Source organism: Scyliorhinus canicula, chromosome 3 (genome assembly GCF_902713615.1).
Source record: "Scyliorhinus canicula chromosome 3, sScyCan1.1, whole genome shotgun sequence".
Taxonomy (NCBI): Eukaryota; Metazoa; Chordata; class Chondrichthyes; order Carcharhiniformes; family Scyliorhinidae; genus Scyliorhinus; species Scyliorhinus canicula.
The window spans coordinates 178,114,839-178,130,621 of NC_052148.1; the positions used below are offsets into that span (position 1 = coordinate 178,114,839).

General features: G+C 42.3%; 1 protein-coding gene across 1 annotated transcript in view; it reads right to left on the minus strand.

Annotated features, from left to right (window-relative positions):
• Window positions 1–15,783, minus strand: part of fras1 (Fraser extracellular matrix complex subunit 1) — a 601,677-nt gene that overhangs the window by 569,112 nt on the left and 16,782 nt on the right. The window lies entirely within an intron of this gene.

Here is a 15,783-nt window from a genome sequence, read left to right on the forward strand (position 1 = left end):
AATTTTCCTCATCATCCGAGTGTCCAGCTCCTCGAAGCGGCTCTGCCACTTCGTGTGGAGTGCCTCGTGCGCCTCCACCTTTGCCCCGTATGACTGTGGCCTCCTCCTCCCTCGCGGCCATCTCCTGCTGCAGATCTTAATCGACGCCTCTTGGATCGCCTGGGCTCACCACCAACCTGGTGGCCGTCGCGTTCATGGACTCTAAGAGTTCCACTTTCATCTCCGTGAAAAAACGGAGGAGAGCGGCCTGCTTGCTCCTCCGCCCATTTCTTCCACTCTCCCCGGTGCACCGCGGCCGCCATTTTGATTTTCTTCCCCCGCTTTTTTTGGGGAGCTGCTGCCGTTTTTCTTGCCGCTCCACTCCGGGTACCGACCATAAAATCGGTCTAGTTCTCCTCAGGGGACCTTCCCCCACCGGGATTCGTTTTTTTCAGCGCCGTTGGGGCCCTCCAATTGGCCCAAAAACACCTTTGTTGCAGGAGCTTCCAAATGTGCGGCTTAGCTAGTCATAGCCGCAACCGGAAGTCCCCATATGCCTTCTTAACAGCCCTATTAACCTGGGTGGCAACTTTCAGGGATTTATGTACCTGGATGCCGAGATCTCTCTGTTCATCTACACTACCAAGAATCTTGCCATTAGCCCAGTACTCTGCATTCCTGTTACTCCTTCCAAAGTGAACCACCTCACACGTTTCCGCATTAAACTCCATCTGCCACCTCTCAGCCCAGCTCTGCAGCTTATCTATGTCCCTCTGTATCCTATAACATCCTTCAGCACTATCCACAACTCCACCGACCTTCGTGTCATCTGCAAATTTACTAACCCATCCTTCTACACCCTCTTCCAGGTCATTTATAAAAATGACAAACAGCAGTGGCCCCAAAACAGATCCTTGCGGTACACCACTAGTAACTGAACTCCAGGATGAACATTTGCCATCAACCACCACCCTCTGTCTTCTTTCAGCTAGCCAATTACTGATCCAAACCGCTAAATCACCTTCAATCCCATACTTCCTTATTTTCTGCAATAGCCTACCGTGGGGAACCTTATCAAACGCCTTACTGAAGTCCATATACACCACATCAACCGCTTTACTCTCATCCACCTGTTTGGTCACCTTCTCAAAAAACTCAATAAGGTTTGTGAGGCATGACCTACCCTTCACAAAACCGTGTTGACTATCGCTAATCAACTTGTTCTTTTCAAAATGATTATAAACCCTATCTCTTATAACCTTTTCCAACATTTTACCCACAACCGAAGTACGGCTCACAGGTCTATAATTACCAGGGTTGTCTCTACTCCCCTTCCTGAACAAGGGGACAACATTTGCTATCCTCCAGTCTTCCGGGACTATTCCTGTCGACAAAGACGACATAAAGATCAAGGACAAATGCTCTGCAATCTCCTCCCTGGCTTCCCAGAGAATCCTAGGATAAATCCCATCTGGCCCAGGGGACTTATCTATTTATACATTTTCCAAAATTGCTAACACCTCCTCGTGAACCTCAATTCCATCTAGCCTGGTCGTCTGAACCCGAGTATTCTCCTCGACAACATTGTCTTTCTCCAGTGTAGACACTGACAAAAAATATCCATTTAACGCTTCCCCTATCTCCTCTGATTCCACACACAACTTTCCACTACTATCCTTGATTGGCCCTAATCTTACTCTAGTCATTCTTTTGTTCCTGATATACCTATAGAAAGCCTTAGGGTTTTCCTTGATCCTATCTGCCAATGACTTTTCGTGTCCTCTCCTCGCTCTTCTTAACTCTCCCTTTAGGTCCTTCCTGGCTAACTTGTAACTCTCAAGTGCCCTAACTGAGCCTTCATGTCTCATCCTAACATAAGCCTTCTTCTTCCTCTTGACAAGTGCTTCAACTTCCTTAGTAAACCACGGTTCCCTTGCTCGACAACTTCCTCCCTGCCTGACAGGTACATACTTATCAAGGACACGCAGTAGCTGTTCCTTGAAAAAGCTCCACATTTCGATTGTACCCATCCCCTGCAGTTTCCTTCCCCATCCTATACATCCTAAATCTTGCCGAATAGCATCATAATTGCCTTTCCCCCAGCTATAATTCTTGCCTTGCGGTATATACCTATCCTTGCCCATCGCTAAAGTAAACATAACCAAATTGTGATCACTATCACCAAAGTGCTCACCTACATCTAAATCTAACACCTGGCCGGGTTCATTACCCAGTATCAAATCCAATGTGGCCTCGTCCCTTGTTGGCCTGTCTACATACTGTGTCAGAAAATCCTCCTGCACACACTGCACAAAAACTGACCCATCTATAGTACTCGAACTATAGTATTTCCAGTCAATATTTGGAAAGTTAAAGTCCCCCATAACAACTACCCTGTTACTCTCGCTCCTGTCGAGAATCATCTTTGCAATCCTTTCCTCTACATCTCTGGAACTATTCGGAGGTCTATAGACAACTCCCAACAGGGTGACCTCTCCTCTCCTGTTCCTAACCTCAGTAGACGAGTCCTCAAACGTCCTTTCTACCACCGTAATACTTTCCTTGATTAACAATGCCACACTCCCCCTCTTTTACCATCTTCTCTGTTCTTACAGAAACATCTAAATCCTGGAACCTGCAACAACCATTCCTGTCCCTGCTCTACCTATGTCTCCGAAATCGCCACAACATCGAGATCCCAGGTACCAACCCATGCTGCAAGCTCACCCACCTTATTCCGGATGCTCCTGGCGGTGAAGTAGACACACTTCAAACCAGCGTCTTTCTTGCCGGTGCCCTCTTTCGAACTTTTAACCCTGAATAAGTTATTGCTGAGCAATGTCAACTTCCATCACTTTGCTGACAATTGATAGTAAACTGATGGTGTACAATTGACTGGACTGGATTTGTTTTTTGTGGACAGGACATCTCTGGGCAAGTTTTAAAATTAACAGGTAAGATGCCAGTGCTGTAGAAGTATGGAACAGACTGGCTAGGGGCATGGCTAGTTCTGGAGCACAAGTCATCAGTACTACTGCTGGAATATGACCGTTAGCCTTTGCTACATATTGAAATGCATTAATCAAATTTCACTTTTAACCTGGACACATTATGGGGACAGAAATTGTCCAAACAAAATTGAGTAGTGGATATGCCCAGTGTTCTCTAATCATCAGATGTATTTTTTCTCTCAGTTTTGAGAGGGAACATTGTCAACTTCGCACAGGTTTGATTAAAACTACAATGAGCTTATCCATCTGACTGCTTCAGAGTTCCAATGTCTGTAACTTTTACGTAACTAGTCTACTATATTATTAGAAATCTATGTTTTAGACTTGACTTAGCAGTAGCACAATTTCCAGCAAAGATCAAGACATCTCTCAGCTGAATAATTATGGAAATTTAGGTGAGATGTCTATTGGCGTAAAGTATTTCTGACTCTGGTGACCACCAGGAAACGTTGAAGGATTGATCTAGTAGCCAATGTAGAAACACTCTAATGAAGATCACCGTTAATTTTGTACGGCCAAATTACCAGGAGCCAATCAGGGCAAGATGACAAATGTTTACTGTTATCTGCCTTATTCTTTGCTTTCATCGCTGATGCATAACTTTGACTATTCTGTAATTCCTACTTGATTACCCTCCCACTCCCCCAAATTTCAGAACCTTCCTTTAGACCTATGAATTCATTCAGTACACTTTTACTGCTTCTTACCTGATGCAGGACTACAACAAAAACAACAACAACAACAACATTTACATAGTATCTTTAATGTAGTAAAAATATGCCAGGGCACTTCACAGGAGCATTATCAAACAAAATTTGTCACTAAGTCCCATCAGGAGATATTAGGAAAAATATCGAAAATCTCAAAGAGATTTTAAAGAGTTACGGGATAATGAGGAGAGACGAAGAGATTTAGAAGGAGAAGTGCAGAATTTAGAGCCTGGACTGTAAGCATAGTTGACAATGGCTGAACAACTAAATAGGGGATGGGAAGCATGCCAGAATTAGACTAAAACTATGAAAAGCAGAAAAAGCCATTTTCTCAGACAGAAGTTTTTTGAAATCAATAATTATAATTTGATGTCTGAACACAATTAAATTGTGCTTTCTTGCTGTATGCTTTGGTATTCTACGAAAGCAGGCAAGGAGTTACACACTCAGTCAAAACAACTCCTCATCCCATGCAAAACACCGGGGCCACTTTTAGGTGTTAACATTTGTCACTATCTCTTTGTTGTTTTTGATGTACATCATTGCTTAGACTCTATTTGGGTTAATTCTACCTTCCCAAAAGCAAGGTTTTTTCTCATGATCGCCTTCATTTTTCTCTTGATGACTAGTTTCACATGGTACAACAATGTACCAGGTTATTTACTAACTTTACCTTTGATGTGTCAAAAAAAAACCTTAAAAATAAATGTTACAGGTAAATATTTGTTGCATTGCAGTTAAAAAAGCTTTGATCTGAAGTGCCAATTATGTTAAGAATGTTATAATAAAACATTCACCACCTAAAATTAACAGGTATTTTCGTATTCGTCTCAACAATTTGGTTCCATATAATCAGAAAAATACACCTATATGTGCAGGGTGCCATGTTATAAAGTACAAGATAAGAGAGACTAGTCTTTGTTGAAATGTGATTTGGTTTATTAATTGTTTCAGACATTAGCAGGCCAGTATTATCGAGAAACTGAATTGCAAACATGTTTTTATTTAATTAAAAATAATTCTCATGATTTAGACTTCATTTTCGAACAGTATTTCGAACAGTATAAAATGTAGTCAGTTTTTGGCCATGAAATTAATGATTTGTGACGGCCAGTACCGCTAAAGCTATTTAAGGCCAAAAAAAAACTTTTGAGACAAGCAAAACAGATGGACGGTCTTTTGGAATGGAACCAAATGTCCACATTTCATCCTTGAGCATCACTAACAGATAATTAGTACTTGAAAACTAATACATGCGGCAGGTACTCTGGAGAAACTGCAAATTCCTCTGTGTAGAGTGTCAGCAACAGTAATGATGAAATATACCGAGTTGGACTTTGAAATACGGTGCTCTTAAGTAGTTTTCTAGTTATTTGAACTTATATCTTTTGCACCAGTCCACCAACCTGTACAATCACCTCATTAATGCTTTCAATTTCATGAAATTAGGTTACATTAAATTACAGCAGTCAAGTAAAAGAAACACGCAGCAGCCAAGTCACATTCAAACTCTGCATTTTAATATTCATTGAATGTTGATTTAACATCAAAGCCATATGTTATAGCAAAGCACCATGATGCATTCAGTTCCAAATCACGCTGTTAATTTTGAATCTATCATCAGTTTTAAAGAAAAATGTCTTGAGAAAAAAGGAAAACACAATTGACACTTCTTTAGGAGACATTTATTGATGGACCATGAGTATTTGTTTATTGCATGTGTTATTGTATCATCAGCAACACAGAAACATTCAGTCTTACTCCCGGTTAGAAAACTCAGCCGAGACTTCAAAAAGAAACACTCGACGCTGTTCAGCATGTTCCAAATATATGTGGTGTAATGTATTAATTTATGAGAGGAACAACATTACAAATGGTAAAATAGTTAAAGTTGTTCATTTTCAATCTATATTTTGCCATTGTGGATATTTAGCTTGGCTAAAGTCTAAAGTCTATGGAAATACTCAGCATGATGCAGCTGGGGAATTATCTTCCGCCTGTAATTCTCAGCAGAAATCTTGCTCCATTTGATTCTGGGCTCCACTGGCAACCCAACAGATGTTGATGTCATGATTTTGTTCTATGGATTTTCTCCCATCTATCTCTTAAAGGGCTACAGTTGTCCAGCAGAATCCCTTCAGCTATATATGGTACAACCATAATCATTATTCATCTATGAACCTAAGCAATAAGGGTTGGAAAGCTGTTCAAACCAGCTAGTCTCAATCGTGTCTAAGAAAGCAAGAGTAAATCCTAGTCAGTTTCCTCCTATCAAGCACAGTGTGCACCCAACTGAGACTGAGCCCATATTCTTCTGGTCAGAATAACTTAATTACACCATGAGACATCAGTGGATAGTGGCAGGTGATTAAGTCAACAAATAACCCTGCACTCCAGCTCCGATATTTCTTGGCTCTGCGAGCTCCATCCCCGACTTACCTTTGCTTCTCTCACCCACCAGCTCCACCAATCAGTTTGTCCCCCTATTTGCTGTCACTAATCTGCCAATCAGCAATAAATGTGAGAGAGAAACTGGAGAAGCAGCTCCAAGTGGAATCTTACATTTTATTTTTTATTTTTATTTTTTTCATAGAATTTACAGTAAAGTACTGTACAGTACAGCCATTCGGCCCATCGAGTCTGTACCAGCTCTTGGAAAGAGCACACTACCCAAGGTCAACACCTCCCCCTATCCCAATAACCCAGTAACCCCACCCAACACTAAGGGCAATTTTGTACACTAAGGGCAATTTATCATGGCCAATCCACCTAACCTGCACATCTTTGGACTGTGGGAGGAAACCGGAGCACCCGGAGGAAACCCACGCACACACGGGGAGGATGTGCTGACTCCGCACAGACAGTGACCCAAGCCGGAATCGAACCTGGGACCCTGGAGCTGTGAAGCCATTGTGCTATCCACAATGCTACCGACATTGAAACTCAACTGTTGACAGGAATTTTGAAAATCACCTCAGGGGCCGGTAGAAGGGCCCCCAAGCCATGCTTGAACAAGCCTGCCTTATTCCATTTTTCGATGTACTCTGAATTTCCATTGAGTTGCAAAACTTGTCAGTAAAAATAACAAAAAGATATCTGGCATTCGAATAATAATAATCTTTATTATTGTCACAAGTAGGCTGACTTTACACTTCAATGAAGTTACTGTGAAAATGCCTAGTCGCCACATTCTGGCGCCTGTTCGGGTACACTGAGGGAGAATTCAGAAATTACCTAACAGCACGTCTTTCAAGACTTATGGGAGGATGTGCAGACTCCGCACAGATAGTGACCCAAGCTGGGAATCAAACCTGGGACACTGGTGCTGTTAAGCAACAATGCTAACCACTATGCTACCGTGCCACCCTGCTTCAGACATTGCCTCATAGTCGGACTTTTCTGCCTACTAAAATATGCAGTTTAAAACTGCAGAACTCAAAACTCCACTGTACAGGATCAATTTTATGCTCAACATCTGTCAAAGACAATTTCAGGCAGTACCTAGTTCACTCTGCTGCCTTTAGATTCTAACTTCAATAGCCAAAGCAGAATTAATTTGCTTGACTTTAATCTCTCAATCCTATCACTTTTCCTTTGCTTTGAAAGTCCACTGACTTTGAGTAGATAGCATAATGACCAAGAAAAGTCAGAAAATACAATACTTTGAGAATTGGAGACAGATCGGGAAAAGAACTTCAGTGATTCCCTTCAGGGTTGCTTTGGCTTAGAAACCTAATACACGTACTTTAACCAACATCAAGCAATTCCATTAGGTCACAGTGGAGTTATGATGATACACAATATTATCTGTGGCTCTTATAAACATTACACTCAGTAGATTAAATCTTTGAATTTGTTTATTGCAAAAATAATTTTTAACAACTGAAACTGTTTAATATAGTCTCAAATGTAAGGCTTTCTACTTATAGTTACTGTGATTATACTCAATGGACGAACTCATACTATTTAATAGTTTTAATCAACATTTCATGACATTTTCTATACTACTAACCACATAATGATTTCTACTTCAGAAACTTCATTATGTTTTTCAAATATCACTATCAGAAAAGACAGAAACGGTAAAATAATTTTACATTTGCGTACACCTTGGGAAATATGACTTGAAATGTAATAGGCTGTTTATATTCTAAACAAACCTGTTTAGCGATTTTTAAAATCCCACTGATTATATCATGCAATTTAACTATACAAATGCTTCACACATACATAAATAATTTTGTCTATTTCTAAAAAAAGTGTTAAACTGTTAATTTTTCTGCTATAAATGGTGCAAATATAATTTCACATAAACTTATTAAACATTCATTATTGAATTCAGTGGCATAAACGTTAGTTCAAAAGTTCATAAAATATAGAAGCAGAATTAGGCCATTTCGCCCATTGATGCTGATTCTGCTCCGCCATTCTATCATGGCTGATATGTTCCTCATCTGCTACATTAGGCAATGATCCTTATGCTTGTGGTCTTTGACGATACCTTACTTGGTAAGTCTTTGACAATACCTTACTTGGTACATCCCTATTATTTATGCAATGTAATCTAATATGTAATATATCATATTGTTGATGGCTAGATAGATCAGATTCAATAGATATACTGGGCCACTTACAACATCAAACAGATTAGTAATTTTACTGCAAAGAAATCATCTATGATTGGTCTGCTCCTCTCATGCAACAAGACTACCAGTTGTTTTCCATTTTGGTTATCTGTATTTCTGTTCACGGATGGGACACAAACAATCATATAATAGAAGGGTCCATTTAGCCTGCCATGCCTGTGTTGCCTTTTGAAACAGCAAATCAATGTAATCCCACAACCCAGTTTCATCCAATAATCCTGCAAATTAGTTCTCTTCAAATACATGTCCAATTGTTTTTTCAAAGTTCATACAAAATCTGATATTACATTCTGCATCATATCAAATCTCCGAGTGAAAAAAAACCTCCACATTTCTTCTCCAGTTCTCCGGCTAAACATTTTAAATAAAAGGCATTTGGTTAATGACCCACTTGCCAGGATTTCTCCCTACTTGCCATGAACAAAACCGCTCATAATTTTGGATTATCCAATGAGCTCTTGCATGAATTGCTCTGCTCCGGGGAGAAAAGTCCCAACTTCTACAACCTTAACAAAAGTTTCTCATCCCTCTTCTCATCCTGGTAAACCACCTGTGTTCTCTCAAAGGACTTGTCATCCTTATTAAAGTGTAGTTCCCAGAATTGTGCACAATACTCCAGCTGAGGCCTGACAACTGATTTGTAATGGCTTATCAAACTTCCTTGTTTTTTTGTAATTAACACGACTTACAAAGTAAAGGATCCATATACTTCTGTAACTGCCTCATCAAATTGCCCTTCCACCTTCAAGGATTTATGAATATGCATTGCCAGAGGCCAAATCTTCTTTTAGGCCTGGGGAAACTCCATCTGTTGCTCACAAACTGCACACCTGCCCCATCTGTGACTTCATATGCCATTTTTGTCTTTTCACACCAAAATCAGGGGCGGGATTCTCCCCTACCCGGCGGGGCGGGGGGTCCCAGCGTAGGGGAGTGGCGCCAACCACTCCAGCGCCGGGCCTCCCCAAAGGTGCGGAATTCTCCGCACCTTTGGGGGCTAGGCCCTCACATTGATGGGCTAGGCCCTCGCCGGAGCGGTTGGCACCACGCCAACTGGCGCCAAAACCGGCACCAGCGGCCTTTGACGCCCGCCTCCGGGGCTGGCCGAAAGGCCTTCGCCAGTTCGCGCATGCGCCGGTGGTGACGTCAGCGGCAGCTGCCGCTGACGTCACCACCGGTGCATGCGCGCTGGGGGATTCTCTTCCACCTCCGCCATGGTGGGGACAGTGGCAGCGGTGGAAGAAAAAGAGTGCCCCCACGGCACTGGCCGCCTGTACTTGCCTGTACTATACACAAAGGTGTACTTGCGAATAACGCCACTCGAGATGGACATCTGGGTCGGGCTCAGGTAGCCTGTCAATCAGGCGTCAATCGGATCATTGGACACTGAAACCTCCGCTCTATACCCCACTGATAAACGGCCACAGGAAGTGGGGAAAGGGCGGGATGCCTAGGGGATAAAAGTAGGCAATCCAGACCCCTCGGCAGCAAAGACTCGACGTGGAAGGTGACCTTGCCCACAGAAGACCAGACCAGAAGGAAGGAAGGAAGGAAGAGACTACCAGCGAGAACCACCTTCGTGAAGACAGACCAGAGGAACTCAGTGATCAAATCCATAGCCATACCAAGCAATCTTTGCGGGCTGTATAAAACAACTCTAGAATATATTTTGTGTGTAATTGACGGGTAAATTGTGTGTTAAATAAATATTGTTGAATTTGTGTTTGTGGTTTGTTTTCCTCTTTATTAAAGACACCACCTAGGTAAAACTTTTGAGTAAGTAAACTGGTCGAATGTATCTGAAATTTTACAGATACAACAACACCATACAAGTCTTCAGATTCCATGCTACATATTACATTCCTTGGGAAAAAGATAAACCTCTCACACCTACCAGAATCTTCCATTTTGTTGACATGGAGATAAAACACATTCAGCCATTTAAAACAAACTCTGCAATACTTATAATCCCACTACCTTGTGTCAACAAAGCAGATCCCATATCAAAAGGACAACCTATTTTTCCAACTTCACAAACCTGTAATTCATTCTCAGATGAATGGAACACAGACTGTGCTGAAACTTATTAGCACTTGAAACTTAGCTAAGCATTCATAATAGTCATAGCCATCCAAGCAACAGACCCTTCTCTGGGAAAGGAAGAAGAGAAGATGTACATTTCAATTCCTAAGTGGAGTACCTGCCAATAATTTACGGTTAGATTTTTTTCCAAGTGTAGATTTTATTCAAGTACATTTTTTTTCATATGCATCGCAGTGGAAATTACAGCATAGGCCAACAGGATATTTTGTAACATTTTTCATTGCATTATTGCACATTTTCCATTGGGAAAGCACTACAATGCATGTGCACAAGTACACAAAGCTGGTTATGTAAAAGGTTAACTTGCCTTTAAATAACAGATCCCTATGATGAATCAGTGCATTAAAAACATATCTACAATACAATACAGGATCCAAAAGTAACATCTGACTATGTGAAACTACTTCACACTTAACTTTCAAAATGTTCCAAACTCCTCAACAGGCTTTCCATTTTCTTCACAAACTTTCACATCTGATGGCCGGGATTCTCCGACGTTGTAACATAAGAACATAAGAACATAAGAACTAGGAGCAGGAGTAGGCCATCTGGCCCCTCGAGCCTGCTCCGCCATTCAATTAGATCATGGCTAATCTTTTGTGGACTCAGCTCCACTTTCTGGCCCGAACACCATAACCCTTAATCCCTTTATTCTTCAAAAAACTATCTATCTTTACCTTAAAAACATGTAATGAAGGAGCCTCAACTGCTTCACTGGGCAAGGAATTCCATAGATTCACAACCCTTTGGGTGAAGAAGTTCCTCCTAAACTCAGTTCTAAATCTACTTCCCCTTATTTTGAGGCTATGCCCCCTAGTTCTGCTGTCACCCGCCAGTGGAAACAACCTGCCCGCATCTATCCTATCTATTCCCTTCATAATTTTAAATGTTTCTATAAGATCCCCCCTCATCCTTCTAAATTCCAACGAGTACAGTCCCAGTCTACTCAACCTCTCTTCATAATCCAACCCGTTCAGCTCTGGGATTAACCTAGTGAATCTCCTCTGCACACCCTCCAGCGCCAGTACGTCCTTTCTCAAGTAAGGAGACCAAAACTGAACACAATACTCCAGGTGTGGCCGCACTAACACCTTATACAATTGCAACATAACCTCCCTAGTCTTAAACTCCATCCCTCTAGCAATGAAGGACAAAATTCCATTTGCCTTCTTAATCACCTGTTGCACTTGTAAACCAACCTTCTGTGACTCATGCACTAGCACACCCAAGTCTCTCTGAAGAGCGGCATGCTTTAATATTTTATCGTTTAAATAATAATCCCGTTTGCTGTTATTCCTACCAAAATGGATAACCTCACATTTGTCAACATTGAATTCCATCTGCCAGACCCGAGCCCATTTACTTAACCTATCCAAATCCCTCTGCAGACTTCCAGTATCCTCTGCACTTTTCGCTTTACCACTCATCTTAGTGTCATCTGCAAACTTGGACACATTGCCCTTGGTCCCCAACTCCAAATCATCAATGTAAATTGTGAACAATTGTGGGCCCAACACGGATCCCTGAGGGACACCACTAGCTACTGATTGCCAACCAGAGAAACACCCATTTATCCCAACTCTTTGCTTTCTATTAATTAACCAATCCTCTGTCCATGCTACTACTTTACCCGAAATGCCATGCATCTTTATCTTATGCAGCAACCTTTTGTGTGGCACCTTGTCAAAGGCTTTCTGGAAATCCAGATATACCACATCCATCGGCTCCCCGTTATCTACTGCACTGGTAATGTCCTCAAAAAATTCCACTAAATTAGTTAGGCATGACCTGCCTTTAACGAACCCATGCTGCGTCTGCCCAATGGGACAATTTCTATCCAGATGCCTCGCAATTTCTTCCTTGATGATAGATTCCAGCATCTTCCCTATTACCGAAGTTAAACTCACTGGCCTATAATTTCCTGCTTTCTGCCTACCTCCTTTTTTAAACAGTGGCGTCACGTTTGCTAATTTCCAATCCACCGGGACCACCCCAGAGTCTAGTGAATTTCGATAAATTATCACTAGTGCATCTGCAATTTCCCTAGCCATCTCTTTTAGCACTCTGGGATGCATTCCATCAGGGCCAGGAGACTTGTCTACCTTTAGCCCCATTAGCTTGCCCATCACTCCCTCCTTAGTGATAACAATCCTCTCAAGGTCCTCACCTGTCATAGCCTCATTTCTATCAGTCGCTGGCATGTTATTTGTGTCTTCCACTGTGAAGACCGACCCAAAAAACCTGTTCAGTTCCTCAGCCATTTCCTCATTTCCCATTATTAAAACTCCCTTCTCATCCTCTAAAGGACCAATATTTACCTTAGCCACTCTTTTTTGTCTTATATATTTGTAAAAACTTTTACTGTCTGTTTTTATATTCTGAGCAAGTTTACTCTCATACTCTATCTTACTCTTCTTTATAGCTTTTTTAGTAGCTTTCTGTTGCCTCCTAAAGATTTCCCAGTCCTCTAATCTCCCAGCAATCTTTGCCACTTTATATGCTTTTTCCTTCAATTTGATACTCTCCCTTATTTCCTTAGATATCCATGGTCGATTTTCCCCCTTTCTTCCGTCCTTCCTTTTTGTTGGTATAAACCTTTGCTGAGCACTGTGAAAAATCGCTTGGAAGGTTCTCCACTGTTCCTCAACTGTTCCACCATAAAGTCTTAGCTCCCAGTCTACCTTAGCTAGTTCTTCTCTCATCCCCTTGTAATCTCCTTTGTTTAAACACAAAACACTAGTATTTGATTTTACTTTCTCACCCTCCATCTGTATTTTAAATTCCACCATATTGTGATCGCTCCTTCCGAGAGGATCCCTAACTATGAGATCATGAATCAATCCTGTCTCATTACACAGGACAAGATCTAGGACCGCTTGTTCCCTCGTAGGTTCCATTACATACTGTTCTAGGAAACTATCGCGGATACATTCTATAAACTCCTCCTCACGGTTGCCTTGACCGACCTGGTTAAACCAATCGACATGTAGATTAAAATCCCCCATGATAACTGCTGTACCATTTCTACATGCATCAGTTATTTCTTTGTTTATTGCCTGGCCCACCATCTCGTTACTATTTGGCGGCCGATAGACTACTCCTATCAGTGACTTTTTCGCCTTACTATTCCTGATTTCCACCCAAATGGATTCAACCTTATCCTCCATAGCACCGATGTCATCCCTTACTATTGCCCGGATGTCATCCTTAAATAACAGAGCAACACCACCTCCCTTACCATCCACTCTGTCCTTCCGAATAGTTTGATACCCTCGGATATTTAACTCCCAGTCGTGACCATCCTTTAACCATGTTTCAGTAATGGCCACTAAATCATAGTCATTTACGATGATTTGTGCCACCAACTCATTTACTTTATTCCGAATACTACGAGCATTCAGGTAAAGTACACTTATGTTGGTTTTTTTACCTCTGTTTTGAATCTTAACATCTCCAGTTTTATTCCTTTTGTTATTACTGGGCCTATTCACTGTGCTCCCCTCAGTCACTGGACCTTGTACTGTTGCCCTTATGGATTTCTGACTATGTCTTCTCTGCCTTGCACTTTTCCCCTTACTTCCTTTTGTTTCTGTCCCTGTTTTACTACCTTCCAACTTCCAGCATTGGTTCCCATCCCCCTGCCACATTAGTTTAAACCCTCCCCAACAGTACCAGGTCAGAGAATCCCCGGGGGGAGGCGCGAATCCCGCCCCGGCACCAGCTGCCCTGTTCTCCGGCACAGTTTATCAGGGCCGGCGGGATTCCCGCCATGCCGGTTGGGAGCCGTTGACAGTGGCCCCTCCGGCGATTCTCCGGGCCCCGATGGGCCGAGTGGCCGTCAAGTTTTGCCCAGTCCTGCCGGCGTGAATTACTCACCTCACACACGGCAGGACCTAGCAGGTAAGTGTGCAGGGGTGGTCCTTGGGAGGGTGGGCATCCGAGGCCTGGCCCGCGATCGGGGCCTACCGATCCTGCGGGCGGGCTGGTTCTGTGGGGGCCTTCTTTCCTCCACGCTGGGCCCCTGTAGGGCATCGCCATATTGCCCAGGGGTTGGCACGGAGAAGGGAATCCCCCGTGCATGCATGAAATACGCCGGCCGGTCCGCGCATGCGCGAGATCACACCGGCCATTCCGCGCATGCGCTAACTCGCGCCGGCCCTTCGGCACCAGCTGGAGCTGGGGAACCACTCTGGTGTCAACCTAGCCGCCGAGAAAGGTGAGAAATCCTTTCGGGGGCTGTTGACGCCGCAGTGGTTGGCGCCGGTTTTCCCGCCGGCATGTGGACATAGCCCCAATATTGCAGAATCCTGCCCGGTGTGTTTTTCCTGGGCTTAAAAACCCCCCACACCGCTAAACAAAAATAACGTGCAGGTGGGAACCCAGTTTTGTCCCCCATTTACAGGTGGGGGGGGGGTTATGCATTTTGCACGTTAGGCATTCCTGATCTGCAAGAAATGCCAGAAAAACACCCACGTACTTGGTTTGTTACTTATGGCCTTAAAAGTAATACATCTGCCTCCTTTTTTTATCCCAATTAGGTCCACCAGTTCTTGAATTATTCTTTTTTATATATCGATAAAATATTTTGCATTCCCCTTTATACCTGCCAATCATTTCTCATTCTCTCCTTGGCCTCATATGTCATTTTTCAATTTCCCTGCACACTATGTATTCTACCTGTTTTTTTGCTTATTTTCTGTACCCCACATGGATCATAACCCTCCTTTTCCACATAGGTTCAATACCAGAGAATTATTTTGCTGGGAGGGGAAGAGTTCGAAACAATTCAATTAAGAAGTAAATGGTGCAAAATCAAAATGCAAAATCAAAAACCAATTGGAATAGTTCAAAATCAAAGAGCTCCATTGAAGGAAGTTCTGTTGTTTTATACCTTTAACTGAAGTACGGCATTACATTGTGTAGTATAAAGCAATCTTTCAAGTTGATTGAGTCTTGAATATTTGCAAAATCCCAGGTCTTCAGCAATGGTTTCCATCTTGTTGGTCATTCGCAAAAAGGTGAAGAGCATTATCCGATCAGGTATGTTTTATGTTGTCTTTCTCTAATTCTGACTGATGCCAACAGCATAAAAGAACTTTTTGTCTCTGGCAGGATCTAAAATTTGCTGCTCGACTAATTTTTAAAAATAAATTTCGAGTATCCAATTCTTTTTTCCAATTAAGGGCCAATTTAGCATGGCCAATTCACCTACCCTGCACTTCGTTTTGAATTGTGGGGGTGAGACCCACGCAGACACGGGGAGAATGTGCAAGATCTGTATCGATTGACCAAACAATTGTATTAGTACAGCACGTCTAATGAAGTTCAACAATA